Source organism: Haliotis cracherodii, unplaced genomic scaffold (genome assembly GCF_022045235.1).
Source record: "Haliotis cracherodii isolate W230 unplaced genomic scaffold, xgHalCrac1.p SCAF_4, whole genome shotgun sequence".
NCBI classification, from domain to species: domain Eukaryota; kingdom Metazoa; phylum Mollusca; class Gastropoda; order Lepetellida; family Haliotidae; genus Haliotis; species Haliotis cracherodii.
The window spans coordinates 12,716,554-12,734,903 of NW_027266297.1; the positions used below are offsets into that span (position 1 = coordinate 12,716,554).

General features: G+C 42.4%; 1 protein-coding gene across 3 annotated transcripts in view; it reads right to left on the bottom strand.

The window, feature by feature from the left end:
- Positions 1-16,791, bottom strand: part of LOC139478873 (regulating synaptic membrane exocytosis protein 2-like) — a 115,706-nt gene extending 98,915 nt beyond the window's left edge. For all 3 annotated transcript variants that reach the window (XR_011654335.1, XR_011654333.1, XM_071261543.1), the window contains exon 1: positions 16,709-16,791. The gene's annotated coding sequence lies outside the window, so the exon portion shown is untranslated. The remainder of the gene's footprint in view (positions 1-16,708) is intronic.
- Between the last annotated feature and the right edge of the window lie 1,559 nt (positions 16,792-18,350).

An 18,350-nucleotide genomic window follows, 5' to 3' on the forward strand; every position in this document is an offset into this window, starting at 1 on the left:
ACTTTCGCACCAATCATCAACATCTTCTGACTGTACCTCTGAAGTCCTCTGGCACACAATCATTTTCCAATACAGCTCTTGTCTTATGGGCAAATCTTCAATACAACATAAACTAGACTGACAATAAAGATACATTCCGGACTTAAAACACATCTAAAATACATCCAACATTTACTTGTTAAAGATGTTCACACAATAGCGCCTTGAGCAATCTCTAGGACGTCCAAGAAAGAACTGCATCGTCAAACCAACCCAGAACATTTCGGAGAATGTGAAGACTCCCCAACAGTGCAGTTTTCTGCATTACCCAGATTGTCAGAAGGCTGTATTCCTGGCATCAAACTTGGGTACTCTCCCAGTGTCAGTCAACATATTGGGAGGTACCAAACCTTAGGCATTGAGAACAATGGGGAGTCGAACAACTTGGTACTTGGGATTCAAGCATGACATTTCGAAAGGGACAGAAAATTCAATGATATATAAGATTTCATTGGATTTATCTAAAAGGACAAGGTCAGGTTTGTTGGCCTGGATAGATCTGAAAACGGGTCTATTTCAAAGAATTTGGTGAAACCCATTTTCGATGACGCCCTCCACATATTACGGGTCGTACCATGGATGGACCTCTGTGTCAAAACCACAAGCATGGCGAAGACGGCAATGAAAGGTTATGCCAAAGCAGTCTCATTATATTCATTGCATATTCTGCATTTCATATTTACGTTTTGATGCAATATCACACATTGACGGTTTCGAGTGGCAAGTGACTGGTTTCACTTTCCAGGCCAGCCGACTTCAGCCAAGCGATTGACTCTACGGGGTTGCTGATCTTCTCAACACAGTGCACATAAACTCGATGGACGTTATTATTATTATTATTTCGTGTGACGTTATGGCTTCATATTTCCACCATATGGTCTATTAACAGTTTACCTTGGTGCCAAAGCTGCTAACAGCGATATACGACATGTATTGGTTATTGCGAAATCAAGAATGCGTAAATATACTAAACCTTGGTTGAAATGATGTCATTTAGCCTGTGAAACTGTATCTCAGGGACAAAATCTTTGTAAGCATGATCATAAGTTAGTGTCGCCTGACGGGCATATTTCTGTGTTCGCTGTGATTATCTTGCCATGTGTCACGCCCGTATATTTAGTCACACCAGTACGCTTATAGCCATGGTAATTCCGTTCAAAAATAACTGTTACAGTGTATATGAAACAATCCTCGATTATCAACTGTATTTCAAAATAACGCCATCCTATCAGGATAAATTACCATTGACCCATTCGCTATCATATCTTAGTTTTGATACTGATACGAATTCCAAGGCGCTTAAAATACACTCAGAAATTTGGCTGGTGATAGAGAAAGATAGATATGGTGACGTCACTTCCGGCAGGATAACAGAAGTGTGAAAATCGACACGATTAAGTGACCTTTCTTGATTAATTTAAGGCCGTTTGGCACGGAAACACGCGTATCCACAGAACGTACGGGAGTGAGTGGGTGTGTTTTTGAGACGATGTTTGCAAATTACAGCAATATCACGGCGGAGGACTTCAGAAATGGGAGTCATGAATCGATGTAGGGAATCGAAACTAGGCCTTCAGCGTGACGAATGAACGCTTTATCCACGAGGCTACCCTGCCGGAGCGAAATGGTTGGTCCGTGATGTTAAGCCCCTCGATCCCCTGTGCAGAGTAAGGTCCATAAGTTGGGCAAGGACCCGTTGATTCAAGACCCGCTCCGATTATGATCCTCGGTATGTCAGCACGTATTGGTTGTGGTGGGTCTGGTAATTCGGTGTAACTTCCACATTAAACTGAAAAGCCTTGATATACAGTAAACTACGGATATAACGAACACGCTTATAAGGAACTGACCGATATAACGAACTTATTTTTTAGTCCCGGCCATTTGTTGTATATATGCTTTTAACGAACAACGGTTATAACGAACCAAAATAAGTGGTCCCTTTGAGTTCGTTATAACCGTAGTTTACTGTAACAGAAATACTGTTCAAAACAGTGTTTACCCCAGTGTAAACCAGTGGTTGATAGCACGAGCAACTAATCATGCTGGCAGATAACGATGAACACACAATCAGATACCCATAGTAACCACCCGATCCTAACTTTCGGCAGCTCTTTCGATAAGCATTGGGTACAGTAAAATACTCTACTTTGGGTTTCACGCCGCTTTTAACAATATTCCAGAAATATCACAACAGGGCACACCAGGAACGGGTTTCACACAATGTATCCATGTTGGCAATCAAACCCGGTCCTTTGGCGTGACGGGCGAACGCTTTAACCACTAGACTGCACTGTCGGCCTCTTCTCTGGAATTTCCTCGTGGGAGCAAACAGATTTCACAATAATGCCCCAATAGATGTATCGAATACCAAAATGGTCGGGTATAAGGGGGTGCGTCATAAGACACATGTTGTACATACAGAACAACTCACGGGGGTACGGGTGGCCCAGTCGTCTAAGGCGCCGCGATTCCCTGTGCAGAGTTACGTCCCTTGGGCACGCCAGAATCCTATGATTGCGGGTTCGAATCCCGGTTCGACGCGATTATTTTTCTAGGTTTGTTAGCACCAAGCCTGTGCTCGTTGGTTTCACCGAAGTTGTAAACGTCCGAGACCTGCATCACTTCGGGCTTTCCTCCAACATTAAGCTGACACGCCGCGATATAACTGGAATACTGTTAAAAGCGGCGTTAAACCCAACTCACTCACTCATGATCATTTCCTTTTCAAGTCTTTATACCAATACGGAAGTTACCCATGCTTTCTAGAGCTGGGTTTCGAATACCATTTTCCATCAGTACAACGGTATGCTCTTAACATGACTAGACACATCCGCATTTAATATGTCAAAATCAATGTTGAGTGCGAATTCAAGTATCCTTGGGCCATTGGTCACCAGAGCGTTAAGTAATACTGATCAATATTCAGTCTTCCTGTAACGTTCCATAAGCCACAATAATGTGATTAGCTGACTAGATGGCAGCTCTACATCGACTGAAATTGACACCGGAAGCCGTGCAATGTACATCAGTCAATTACAGAAGCTTTCTTACAGTTATTATTGACACAGTGTCAGTCACCTTTTACAGTTTAGAAAGCCGAGGGGGCACGGGTGGCCCAGTCGTCTAAGGCGCCGCGATTCGTTGTGCAGAGTTGCCTCCCTTAGGCACGCCAGAAACCTATGATTGTGGGTTCGAATCCCGGTTCGCCTCCAATTATGTTTCTAGGTTTGTCAGCACCATACCCGTACTCGTGGGTTTCACCGAAGTGGTAAACGTCGGAGACCTGCATCACTTTGGGCTTTCCTCCCACATTAAGCTGACACGCTGTGATATAACTGGAATACTGTTAAAAGCGGCGTTAAACCAAACTCACTCACTCACTATAAAGCCGAGTTGTAGATGTGCAACACCCACACCAATTACAATGCATTATGTATCAAGTCTAAATCTTGTTATAACCATTCACAATCGTGTGTCGTGACCTGACGCTGATTGAGCACAGTTAATGTGCCCTTTGTAAGCACCAGTGTCAACTCTGATAGCAGAAACGTTCTTTATGTCCGGCAAAAATACTAATACTAAACCCATTATCGAGTACTAAAGGTGCAGCAAGTATTGGGGAATCGGTCGGCGAAACTGATTGAGTTATGGAATCACGTAAGGTTGAAATGAAATTCACTCTGATAGCGCTTCAACGTTCATTTTCTACTCCCCATCTTGTTTGCCAATCTTATCACCGACATTCATCTCATTGATTATCCACCTGCATCATAACACAACTCCGACGCCGTCAAAAGTGCCTAACAAACCTTTCTGGTCGGTTCCATAGCACAAACCAAGGATTAAGAGCTTTTTTTCAATCTCCCGATCTCCCAAAGAGAGCCATAAGGGACAAAGGAGGGCTTCACGTTGAACATGTAGACGAGGAGGAATGTTGAATGTGTTCCCACTAACTGGCGAGTGATTACATTTTTGTCTGAATGAGTGGGTTGGCATTATAGAGTAAGGAGGAGTGTAGCTGGGGGGAGAGGGGGGGGGGGGGGGGGGCATTTGCGTCAAGAATGGGGTGTTGTTGATAGGATAGATGATGGCTGAGGAGTACAACTCTATGACGGTGCTAAATACATAACCGAGTTTAGGTGATTTAAACTTTTAGACTACTGGTTGATAGTTTAATGAGTGAGTGAGTAAGTTGGGTTTAACGCCGTTTTTAACAGTATTCCAGTTATATCGCGGAGTATCAGCTTAATGTGGGAGGAAAACCCGAAGTGATGCAGGTCTCAGACGTTTACCACTTCGGTGAAACCCACGAGCATGGGTATGGTGCTGACAAACCTAGAAACATAATTGGAGGCGAACCGGGATTCGAACCCACAATTATAGGTTTCTAGCGTGCCCAAGCGTGCTCTGCACAACGAATCGCGGCGCCTTAGACAACTGGGCCCCCCGTGCCCCCCGTTGATAGTTTAAATCAACGATCAACTCCAGCTTCTTGGTGGACTGGGCTGGTTCCGCCAGGATGAAAAGCATACAGTAAATTGCATAATTATGAGGGAAGTTGTGTTCGGGATAACAGTTGTGAGGGGTACGGGTAAAAGTTTGAATTTTCGGGGGTAGATATAAATTATGGGAACAATGACTTGCCATAGCGTGCGTTTGTTACGTGTTTTACCGGATGGGCACGATACGCTCATCTTTTCGCGAACCCCGGTGTAATAACTATTTGATTAGTTATTCATGGACATCTGTGCATGATATAGGACACCTGTTCATGATATAGTCGGAATCGTATAATAGACTCTGCTTGATTATAGATGTTGGTATTTACTCCCCGAAACTGATTTCGATATAAGGTCGCAAAGGCAAAGGAAACAACAACAACAACAACAACAACAACAACTTATTTTCAAGTGATTTTTACAGGTATCAAATCTGCGTGAAAAAGACAGTGATATTATCTCTATATTTGTTGGCCAAGAAATATTTGAACCCGGCTATCAGAATCTTAAGAGGTTTTACCTTCGTTGCCAACAAATGGCATCACATGGGTTTTCTGAACACTAATGATGTATTGTTACTCTGTTAATGGCTCTCTGTGTTTGTTTGTTGTTTAACACCGCACTCAGCAATATTCCAACTACATGACGGCGGACCGGACAATCCTGTGATAGACATCATGAACATCTATCTACGAAATTGGGATACGATGACATGCATCAACCAAGTCAGCCAGCAAATACTACTACTGCTTCTTCTGCCGCTGCTACTACTGATGCTGCTGCTGCTGCTGCTGCTGCTGCTACTACTACCACTTGAACTACTGCTGCTCCTGCTACTACTACTACTACTACTACTACTACTACTACTACTACTACTACTATTACAACCAGTGCTGCTACTACTATTACTACAACTACTACTGCTACCACTACTACTACTGCGACTACTACTACTACCACTACCACTACCAACATCATTAATACTAGGAACTACTTCTACTACTACCCCTACGACTGTCACTATAACTACAGCTTTCCGGGTAAATTATCACTTTCAGCTATATCACTATTGACTATCCACGACACTACACGACACCAACTGCAGCTGTGGCACTGACTGGGAATAGAGCACCAATGACGTCTTTCAAAAGATTGTTGATAACAGTCACGCTCAAGTCACCTGCCACCTGCCACCAAATGGCGTGACAAACATATCTGAGCTGCTAATTGCGCCCATACCGCCTTCACAGCCTTTATAGCCAAATACAAAAGAGCTAGTTAATAACAGAGCTATTGTCATTTGACTGAAAGTATTTTAGGATATATCCTGTAAGGATATGTATTTGCCAATCCATGTAAAGCTGTCCATATCAACCATGGCATATACCGTCGCCTAAAGGGCCTGTCACACACTACCGATGTACCTCGCCGGATCCCTGAAAATCGCCAAATTTGTGCTCCGGTATAGCTCGGGCGACCCAAATCGGCTTGGTGTGACAGGCCCTTAACCCGAAACTTCGCTTGTCTCGAAGCATCCGAATACTGTCGTCGTTGAACGATGTAATTGAATGATATGTCGTGTTTATATAACTGTGTGCATATCCATGTACGTCTGTCCATATCAACCGTCGCATTTAACGTCTCTAACCCGAAACTTCGGATGTCTCGAAGCTTCCGAATGCTAGTATCGTTTTAGGCTATGCATTTTAATGATATATCCTGTTGTAATAAGTGTTAGCCAAAACCATCTAAGTCTGTCCTTATCAACCTCCACATGTAGCGTCTTTTACCTCGAAATTTCGGTTGTCGCGAATCTTCCGAATACTATTGTCGTTTGAATCAATATATTTTAATGTTATATCATATAAGGATAATTATTGTATGCGACTCAATGTAAGTCTGTCCATATCAGCTTCCCGGATATAACGTCATCTAATCCGAAACTTCGGTTGTCTCGAAGCTTTTGTCTAAGTCCATCACAATTGCGAAACAACCACACCATGAGAGGTATATTTGTAACAATCAATTTTCCGATATTTTAATACAAAAACTCGATATCGACGATGTTAATATCACGATCCCTTAATTTTACCAGTTGCACCGTTGAGCTTGAACAAAAAGACGTCATTGATATTTGGTTTCAGCATTCATAACTTGCAGATTATTATCATGATCCTTATTTATCAGTCCTAATGTGAATATCGTGTGCGAAGATGAACACAAAACATAAATACCTCGCTGTAATAGACAAGGCGCGTGGTAAGTGACCATGCCTGTCAATCAATATAGGGAACGTTGTAAACAAACACGCGAGTCAACATACGTATTTAGAACATGTATTTCTGGAACCATCCCCGCCAATCCCGTCGTACGATTTAGATAGTTGTAGGCTGTATTAAGTCTCTTACAAGTACATATACTCTGATGCTTATTCACTTCCAAGAAATGAGAATGAAATCCAATTTGTATTCGTCGTACTTTTTCTGCTTTTACATCCGGCTTGGTTCAATGATGATCTAGAGCTCCTGATAAATGTCATTTGATGGAAATATTCAATTGGAGCGACTGCACTATCGAACTAATTGAGGTGACCATATGGGAACCTGTCGGGATTCTAATGGAATCGGGCGTGATTGACATCAACTGATGTCATGTGTCCAGTGGAGGTCACATGTAGCCATTGTAGAATTCTGTCGGGGTTTTATTTTGTGAGCTGAGCACAGGGTACTGGCTTGAAGGATGGTCAATGCACTGCTCTTAGTACAAAGGTCACGCAAATTGTATGGTAATAGGTTCTCTAGTAATTGCTAATCTACAGATCTATGTTAACCGTTGTCTCGTAAATACAATGTACTATACCTCTATGAATATGTTATGAGACTGAATTATTCATATTTGTGTATTAACGTAAAGATTGTATCTTGGCAACGTATTAACATACCGAAACTGTAAAGTCATATGAATATGATCAACGTCTTCGTAATTCACTGGTCGTTGTTTAAGTGTCTCTTGGCAACGTGATTATATATACTAACAGGAACAGAGAAACTGCCTTCATCTTGCTAATGTGATACCTGCGCGATGATCACGCTTACCTTGACATGTAATGTACTTCATATTTTGGATCACGTTTGCAACAAATGACTTGGGCAATGAATATCAATAATGGATGAAAGTACTGTCAACATGTCTTACAGCTAGAATGAGGTGACTCCTTCGTCATATATTTCGATGAAAAACTAATTTTTTAAGTACGAGTTATTTTAATGCCGCCTTTTGCATATGTCATGACGGGGGACAGGGATGAATTTCACATGATGCTACCCACTAGGGGAATCGAACCCGGGTCTTCCGTGAGAAGACCCACGCTTACACCTGTAGGCTACGCCAACGCGACACTGAGCGAGTTTAAAAAAGAAATATAACATTGGAATGGTTTGTTTATGAAAAAAAGACCAAACATCTGACTAATATCCTAATAATCAACATTGAACCTATTAACTTAGTTTAAAAGTCAACTGTAACACTGTATATCTTAGAATGTTATCTTGCAACGGTACTGTATATGCTTAAATCTAGTGTAGATCTAAATACATCATCCATTTCTGCGATCTTCTAAACAGACCCTACACAATGAAGCAGGTATGTTTCTATGACCAGAAGAAAAACATCACCTTTAAATATGTTTTCCAGCATAACAAACATCCATACATAATGAACATAACAATAACACAATACTTACAATGCTAAACAGGTGTGGTACATACAATACCACCAGCACATCTATATTATACAGTCATACGTACCTACAATATGTTGTATTAAAGCACATATATCCACATTCAGCCACGATATTGAACTCCTCAGCCACTCTCTCAATGTCAGCGCTCCAGTTATAATATCCAACTCGAAGTGAAATCAGTACTGCCAGATATCCACTTTCCCTGTCGCTGCATCTCCATCAAGTCACACCAACTGGCACAGACCGTGTCGGATCTTTGAGCGTGATTACATAACTCGCAGCAAGGCGCCGGTCCGGTCAATGAAATAATTGTGTTGTTAACATGTCTGCAAGCTCTTGGGCGGTCAGACAACTGTCCGAATTTTCAGACAATGTTCGTATCAGTCAACGATCTAAATTCAGGCACAGAACTTTTGTAGTATCTGTTCTGGCTTATGGTGTTTTGAACTGTAAACGAGCGGGTCACCGTCCTTTTAAATATGAATTGGCCTGAAGAAATCGATATGTGAAATTGACACTGTCAACCGATCTATATAAAGACCAGTCAATTAGTGTCAATTATAAATGTCTATTCTACCAGATGGTATACCTGATATTTTGACGCTGTCCCGTTTAAAACACTTATGATGGTTTTTTTTCACTTTGATCTATCACTCATTCAGATCTGGCAATCTGGCAATCTTTCAACATATAACGATTCTAGGAATTTGACGTCGTTTCAACGATTTTATCCTCGCTGGTTTTTTTTATATTGATTCTGGAAACTGACGCCAGGCACTGTTACCGAAGTAGGTCAGAAGACATTAGCAAGCTACTTAAAAAACGTCACACATCCCACGCTAAGAATGGACGGAAGGTTTTAAATATATAGACCAGTTATACACACACACATCTCAGTTGCTTGTTTTCGAAAACCATCAACAACATCTGTGCGTCTTTTTGACCAGGAACTCTATATGAGTCGTTCTATTTTCTGCCTGCTTTGACATAGCATCCATTGCCCAAGAATGAGTCATGGGGAAATACTTATAAAGACTTCCTGATCAAAAGGAAGTACAGGTGTTCTTGTTTTCTTTTCGAAAGATGTGTTTTTGTTTATATTTACTCCCTGAATAAGGTAACAGCAGGTAATGAACTTTTTGTTGCAAAAGAGCAAGTTTCCTCCCTTTGACATGTCAGGATCCTCCGCCCATGGGTTGTTATGACCAAATTATGATCCTGGCTTTCTTAGCCAATACCCGTGCGCTTGTTTTTCGCCAATGTCATTGTCAAACATAGCGGTGTATTTTTTCGGACATTGATTTGACACGTCTTGATACAAAGGATTGTTGTTTAACGCCGCACTCGAGTAAATAATCGAATCTGGACTTGACAGCCCAGTGATTGATATTATGAGCAACGGACCACGCCGTCGGGATACGATGACACGCAATCAATCATGTTACAGAGCCTGCCACCCGATCCATTTGGTCGCCTCTTACGACCAGCATAGGTAGCTGGGGACCTAGTCTGACCCAGTGTCCCCACAGGGTAGTCATATAACAGGCTCAGCCATTTGATTAGAAGATCTGGGTTAGAATAGGTCTTCAGCAACCCATGCTTGCCGTTAAAGGAGACAATGCTTGTCGTAAGAGGCGACTAACGGGATCGTGTGGTCATGCTCGCTGACTTGGTTAATGCATGTCATTGTATCCTACTTGTGTGGATCGGTGCTCATGATGTCAATCACTGGATTGTCTTGTTCAGACTCGATGTTTTACAGACCGCCGTCATATAGCTGGAATATTGCTGAGTGTGTCGTTAAAAAACAAACAAACAAACAAATCTGATTAGATCATTTGAGCATCGTAAGATGGACGTATTCATCCAACGTACACCACGGACGGCTAACTTATTCCTCCCCTGATAAAAGGTGCTTAGAATCAATGATTATTCCATCGGTTATGGGTGTGATTACAAAAAAACAGTTTGTTATTTAAAGGTTTCTCAATAAGCACTGTGGGTGTGACTTTCCGTAATATTTCGCTACTCCTTTGCGTTTCTAAATCGCAGGAACTAGACGTCTTGTGTCGGAAGAGTCTACCATGGCCACTCCTTGTTGTCATTTAATACAGCTGCTGTTGGTTATACTTTGTTATAAAACTGATAACATAAACACACGTATCCGCAGTACAATCACACCCTACAATCAAGCATGCATTCTCTACAAAGACTCTTGTTCAAACTTTGTTTATCAGGGTTACAACATTCAAGGCCATTGTAAAGCTTTAAAGTTTATGGCAGACATTTGGAGGCCATTTTTAAATTTGACGCATCAGTGATCAAAATGACGCCCGATGCAATTCCCTATTTTGATTTGTACCTATTGTTCCCGTGTTTGTTCAAATGAACAAGGGGCGGTCGGGTAGCCTAGTGGTTAAAGCGTTCGCTCGTCACGCCGAAGACCCAGGTTCGATTCCCGACATGGGTACAATGTATGAAGCCCATTGCTGGTGTCCCCCGCCGTGATATTGCTGGAATATTGCTAAAAGCGGCGTAAAACCATACTCACTCACTCATTCAGATGAACAACTGACTTGCCTTTGCACGTGGTTGTTACGGATGCCTACGGTGGGGCAGGATACGCTCACCTTTTCGCGAACACCTGGTGTTATCATTATTTGATAGTGATTCATAAAGACATGTTAATGCTTAAGTCGGATTTGTATAATGACCTCTGCTTTTAGCCGAAATTTCTTGTGAGTATGGTATTGTGTACTGATTAAAATAAAAAAATGCAGCAAAGAGGGATTGGGCGTTCCTGGCACAGTCAGGCTGGTTAGGCTCGTCATCAGCCCCGGGCCCTTTCCCCCTCTACACGCAGCCCAGACAGCGAATGGGACTTCTCCCAGGAAGCGCTGCCTAGTCAAACCCACCCAGAACATTTCGGAGAATATGAAAACTCCCCAACACTGCAGCCTTCTGCATTACACCTATTGTCAGAAGGGCTGTATTCCTGGCAGCAAACCCGGGTACTCTCCCAATGTCAATGGGAGGTACCAAACCTAAGGCACCGAGAACAATGGGGAGGCAGACAAATTGGTACTTTGGATTCAAGCGTGACATTTCGAAAGCGAGGTCCGCATATTTGCCATGTTTAGATCTGAGGCTGTATACGGTCTATTCCAAAGAATTTGGCATTTATCATTTTCCATGATGCCCTCTACATATTCTGGGTCGTACCATGGGTGGACCTCTGTGACAAAACCACAAGCATGGCGCAGACGGTAATAAATAAAACAAGTCACTCCATCATGTCGTTGAAGATACTGTGTTTGTGCCAAAGTTGGGCATCCACTGACAATGTGTTGGACAGTCTCATTAAATTCATTGCATAATGTATATTTCATATTTACATTTTGATGCAAAATCACACATCGACGGCTTGGAAGTGATGAGTGGGAAGTGACTGTAAACAGAAAGCCTTCTGATTCACTCTTCAGGGAAATTAACAGTATTTCTTTGGAGGAAATAGACTCTACTTTTAGCATAGATTTAAATTGTTTCATTCTTAAGATAAAGTAGGTGTTTTATCAAACTGTCTTAATACCCACATAGAAGGATGTTTATTACAAAAGGACTTTTTTCAGATAATCACCAATATGATATTTTGAGTATTGTTTTACGCCGCTTTTAGCAATATTCCAGCAATATCACAGCGGGGGACACCAGAAATGGGCTTCACATATGGGCTTCGAACACGGGGCCTTCGGCGTAACGAGCGAACGCTTTAACCACCAGGCTACCCCACCGCCGCTAATCACCAATAATGTATATATTCAACAGCGTGTAAGATCGCCTCCGTGGTCTTGTGGTTGAGCGTCCGCCCGGAGAGCTGAAGGTTCGGGGTTCGATCCCCGGCCGCGTCATACCAAAAGACGTTAAAAGATGGTACTTGTTGTTACTCTGTCTGGCGCTCGGCTAAGGGGCTAAAACAAGGACAGGTCGGCTCGGAGTCAGTATACTATGTCTTAGTGGGGTATTCATGTTAAACTGCGGCATGGTATCTCAGTGAGCTAGTCCGGACTAGTACAAGCAGCCATGCACGTCGCTATATAAGTGGAATAATCTTGGACGCGACGTTAAACCCAATTTGACCTCACCTCAACAGAAGACAGCTTCTCGATAAATCGCAAAGAGCAATGAAGCACGAAACATTGCATTGTTCTATCATGACGTCATTTCTGGAGAATCGAAAGATGCGCTCGCAATTTGATGACGTCGTAAATTTTTGAGAGGGAAGTGTCCAGTGAGTTGTTCCTCCTAGATGTAACTGGTCAGCGTAAATAAACGCAATGGCCGAACGATCGCACCCAAACGTGGGAGATATATGACAATCGACTTTGGGGGAGAATAGTTATAAATTATGGACGTGATAATTGTGAGAATATCTGGGAAATACAAAATTACCCCCCCCCGCCCGTTTATAAAACGGACTTGTCCGACATTGCCGAGGTCGGATTATGTTCAGGGAGCCATCATTATTTACTTTTAAAGCTTGTACTGGAACATTTTATGAACATCCTTAAAGAGAATGTGCATGTATGATATATCATATAAGAGATAAACGGCTCGCGCCCCTCGTGGTTTATTCTCCCAAGAGTGTGTTATTGTACGATAAACAACTCCACCTCGTCGTTTATTTCTTAACTAGAGTAGAGATATCTGAATAGACGAAATCAATATACGATGTGTTATATCCTGATCACGTCCTTCTCAGCTGCTATGTAGTCCCGGAGAGGATGTTAGCATTATCCGGGACTATCGCGTACTATCAAATGTCTGTAGTATCAGTATATCTATTAATAATTAATCTATTTCATACGAGATCTCATTTTCAGCCAGCCTGCATCCAAGATGTCTTTAGGCACAGCAATATAATTTTCCCAGTAGGTATAATTACGCCGTCCATCTTTGTGACTGGAAAGTCTCCATTACTGATGATGATCAGTTATTGAAATGTTTCTCTACAATCTTTACGGCCCTCGATTATCCAGTGTCAATTATGTTAACATTATGCCCTGGGTCCACTGGATGATAAAGTTTCGACGCTCATAGCCATTCAATTTAATTGCTCAAATCTGCGAGAGTGATATTGATGAAAGAAACTGATAGAGATGCAGATGTACTCACGAAGCCATGGCAACCAGTGTATGTATCATATTAGAGTCGAGGTAGGACGATTATTTAAGTGCACGTTTCACATCTGCAATACTTTGTTTCCTTTCTTTAACTAAGGCATGTTTAGCTCCTTAACCTGAGATGGGGTTTAACGTCGCGTCCAAGATTATTGCACTGATATAGCGACGTGCATGCACGTGTGTGTGTGTGGCTGCTTGTACTAGTCCGGACTGATGCCGATTTAGAGTCCTAGCTCACTGAGATACCATGCCGCAGTTTAACATGAATACCCCACTCAGACACAGTATACTGACTCCGAGCCGACCAGTCCTTGTTTTAGTCCCTTAATGCCGAGCGCAAGACAGGGTAACAAGAAGTACCATCTTTTAACGTCTTTTGGTAGCTCCTTAACCGTTAGTTTCCTATCTGTGGGTATTCCGGGTAAGAATTAGTCCCCAGTAACCTATGGTGGTCTAAATACATCTAATCAGATCTGTGATCAGACTCATTGACTTGGTTGATTGTGTGTCGGTGTATCCCGGCGGCGTTGGGAGTACTTCTAATATCAATAACTCGTTTGTTCTGGCCCAGATCCGATTATTTTGTTTGTCTGATATAGACGCGGCTCTCAGCAATATTCCAGCTATATGACGGCGGTCTGTAAATAATCGAGTCTGGACCAGATAATCCAGTGGTTGACCTCATGAGCATCGGTCCACGCAATTGGGATACGATGACATGCATCAACCAAGTCCGCGAGACTGACAAGCTGATCCCGTTAGTTGCCTCTAATGACAAGCCTCTGTTCACCCAGTGTTGAATGGGTACCCGGTTAGTTGAAATGACATTGTGGTTGTTAACCTTCTAGCGCCTCAAAGGCGGGCGATCTTAGCGCTAAGTCTGTCGTAAGTCTATGTTGTGGAACGGGGGCCGGATCATTGTTTCATAAGAGAGTGTACACCTTTCATATGTCAATATAGTGTCTTCTTCTTCTTATTATCATTATTACGGTAATCAAAATAAAGTAACGTATGGGAGGTAATGAAAATGTAGATTATGAATATTCATGAAATAGAAATGCAATATTTTAAAAGGGAAATTAAAAGCAGAATGCACGTGCAAGTTGTGACAATGACTATTGAGAGTCAAGCGTCAGTCAACATTTTGTCATAAGTTTGTCTACACTGGGAAGTGGGACAATGCCGAGACTGAATGCTGCCAATCGCAACAACGCCATAGGACGTCTTAAAGCTGGAGAGTCCCAGTGTCCCACTTCATTTCAACGTACACCAGAGCACCATTTCACGTTTAGGGGATTGGTATGTCCGCCTCAATTCAACCCAAGCTCGTCCAAGAAGTGGTACACCAAGTGTCTCCACACCTGGACAAAATCGCTACATCCGGGTCCTTAACCTACGTCATCGATATGCTGGTACCACCCAGACTGCAGGACATGTGCCTGGTTTGAAGAGTATCGGACCAAACAATCAAGAATCGTCTGCGAGAGGTGGGAATTAGACCCTGAACCGGTATTTGTCCTTGTATTTAGACGTTTGCATCGACGACAACGTATGTGACGAGCCAACACCGTGCATGGACCATGAGAAACTGGCGGCGAGTCTAGTTCAGTGATGAATCACGATTTCTCCCCGAAAGCCGTGATGGAAGACAACGCATCTACGGACGTCGAAATGAACGTTTTGTATCGAACTGCGTTCAACAGGTCGACATAATCGGTGGCAGAAGTGTGACGGTGTAGGCAGCCATATCCTACACACGGAGATCTGACTTAGTGGTAGATTAGCTTTATCTGACGGCAAGTCGTTACATCGACCAAATTCTTCAACGTCACCTTCTTCCGACAGAGGGTGTTGAGTCAACATGACAAGGCCACACCTTACACAGATCGTGTCACTGTTGACTGTCGTCATAATTCAAACGTCATTGCCTTACCATTGCTTTCCAGATCTCTGGATCTGAACCCGAAGAGCATCTGTGGGATGAACGCGATAGACGTTTACGTCAACGTCTACTTACGCCACAGACACCTGCACAACTGGCCAACGCGTTGTGAATGGAGGAGAATGGAGGAGAACTCCAGAGGACAGACTCCGCAGACTTAATTCAGTCTGTGCTAAGGTGTAGAGCAGTGATGACAGGACACGGTGGTCACATTAGGTGCTGATCGGAACCCCCCTCGTGGACGTACGTGTCTCGTGACAGGGCAATCAGTTTTGCCATTATGTCTACAGAACATGTCACTATCACTATGCTAACTTTCATGTCTGTGTCAGTCACTTTGAAATTAAATGAAATAGACACATTTAATTGAACACAGTAAACATTTTCAAAGCTAGCCGCTTTATCATGAGGTTGTATTGTGTTGTATTTGTGTAGTTGCCTACTTCTAAAACTTAACGTGTTTTTGTAAACACATGCTACTGTAGATCAATAAATCGCATTCTTCTATAGCGTGTATGTCAGTTTCCCTACATAATGGTACCTCTTATATAGCACTGATAGTCATGTGATGCTATGGGTAGTTCATCCTTATGTTTCTGGGTGTGTCAGCACCCTACCCGAGCTGGTGGGTTTCACCAAAATCGTACATCACTTCAGGCTTTCCTCCCACCTCAAGCTGACACGCCGTGATATACCTAAAATACTATTCATATCGGCGCTACACCCTCACTCACTCATAACACCCTCACTCACCACTCACAAAAATTATTCTTATACATCCCTTTTACAGTTGGACACGCCTCGTTATCTACAAAACGTCAGAATTACTTCTTAGACCCACTCCTCAATTTCATTCATAAAGGATTGCAACCTCCACGGTGTTAATCAACAGATTTTCTATGTTAGCATTACGTAGAACGGATGTGCTGGCAATAAAGCTGCTACAGTATTGAAATTCGATCAGCACCATGATGGCTCACAGCCCTAACAAGTGCATAATGCATACACTCACAAAATTAAAATGTGCGACTCAGTAAAGCGTGAAGCGAAACACCTTTACAAGCTCTATTTTACCAAATACAGTACCATGTACAAACCTTGCGAAAACACTGTGAACTACGCACATACCATTGTCAATGAACAATAAATGTATCCCCAATAAACCACATTGGCATGTCTATTAAACAATTAATTAAACAATGAAGAAGACATGTACTTGAAGCCAGATTCTGCGTCTCCAATGTATCCTGGTATCAACACATGGCTCTTTGATCTTGAGCAACCATAAAACGGGTATTCTTACCTTCAAGTGGTCTCCTAGATCTCCCAAGCGTTTGGTAAAATCCGCAACCAAATCTTTGCGTTGCTACAATCTCGCTCGGCCAGCCATCGGACTGGGTAACTGTGAGCAGCAACGACGCTACACTGATAGGCATTGATTCAGCACAGCAGCCATCTGTTGCGCCCAGCTTCTCAGCCAACCGATCGATCAGCATTGATGACTTTATTGATATGTATCGATTAATCACAGCGATCAGGGGTACTTTTTCATTGGTCTCGCCTGGGCATGAGTTTAAAGCTGTTCGGTTGATTACGTGGTATAAACATAATTGAATTGCATGGAACACGGGTTCCTCATTTGCTTTAATGATTTGCATGTGTTGTTTAGGTTTGGGGATAATTATTTTCTGCGGTTATATTGACATGCTGTAAATATCAAAGTCCTCCTCAAATATTTGTAATACTATTTTTGTAAATATTCCCGTTGGGTATCTTGCTTTATTGCCATTTTCAAACGTGCTACGACGTTTGAACAGTATAACAGTCACGTACCTCGGCCGTGACGTGAACGTGTATTTAAAACTAGTAATTAAGTCTGGGTAAATGGGGGCTTTGTATTTTTATGATACAACAAAGAAACCCTTTTAGCTTTTCATTGGCAGTGTTTTTGGTTCGTCCGAGTCAAATCAGCCTTGGCCTTTGTTGTTTTTCGAGGAGAGAACAGAAGAGGTAAACGTTCGTTTATTCTTGAAAGAAAATACTTCTAATGAAGATGGACACGAACCGCCAATTACAGTCTCTCATACAATACCCATAAAATCTAAAGCAGATCTGTGATAGTTTGGTTTAGATTTTTTCATAATTAGTATCTGAAAATTAAGAGATTCTCCAGGCTGATTTCTATTGTATATCACCAGGAAATTTCACTATAAACAAATCCTAAATACTTTCATTAAAAAACAACCCGAGTGGCCTAAATCTAAATCGCTGTGAAATGTTTCATCACAATGCATTGTCAACACTGGCACGGGTTGTCCAGTCGTCTTAGGTGCCGAAATTCGGCGCGCAATGTTACGTCTCTTTGGAAAGTCAAAAACCTATCATCGTGGGTTCAAATCCCGGCTCGCCCCGATTCTGTTTCTCGGTTTGTCCGGCGGCACCATATCCATCTACGTTGGTTTCACGAAAATGGTAAACGTCTGAGACCTGCATCACTTCGGGCTTTTCTCCCACATTTACCTGACACGTGTTTTATAACTGAAATATTGTTCAAAGCGGCCTTAAACCCAATTCACCCACTCACTGATATGTACGACTTAATAATCAAACCATTTATACTGTCTGTCATGAAACTGCACATCATAACATTCATAACAGCACGTGTATCAGATTACAAAGGAATACCATTGAATGCCTGTCCATCCATTTATACGATAACCACGCTGTGTTTGGAGCAAAGTGTTCTGAAAACGTTTACTGAGACGGGATCCATGGAGTTTAAGCACCGGATGCAGAAACGTCTCAGTGTCCCGTCTCTGCAGCAGAAATGTCTTGGAGGACGCAGGTGTTGGTGTCGCTGCTGTGGTTGAGATGCTCAGCTGTTCTCAGACGGAAGAATAGAGGCGATGATGTGTCAAGCTCTGCACACGCTCTCTCTCTTTTGT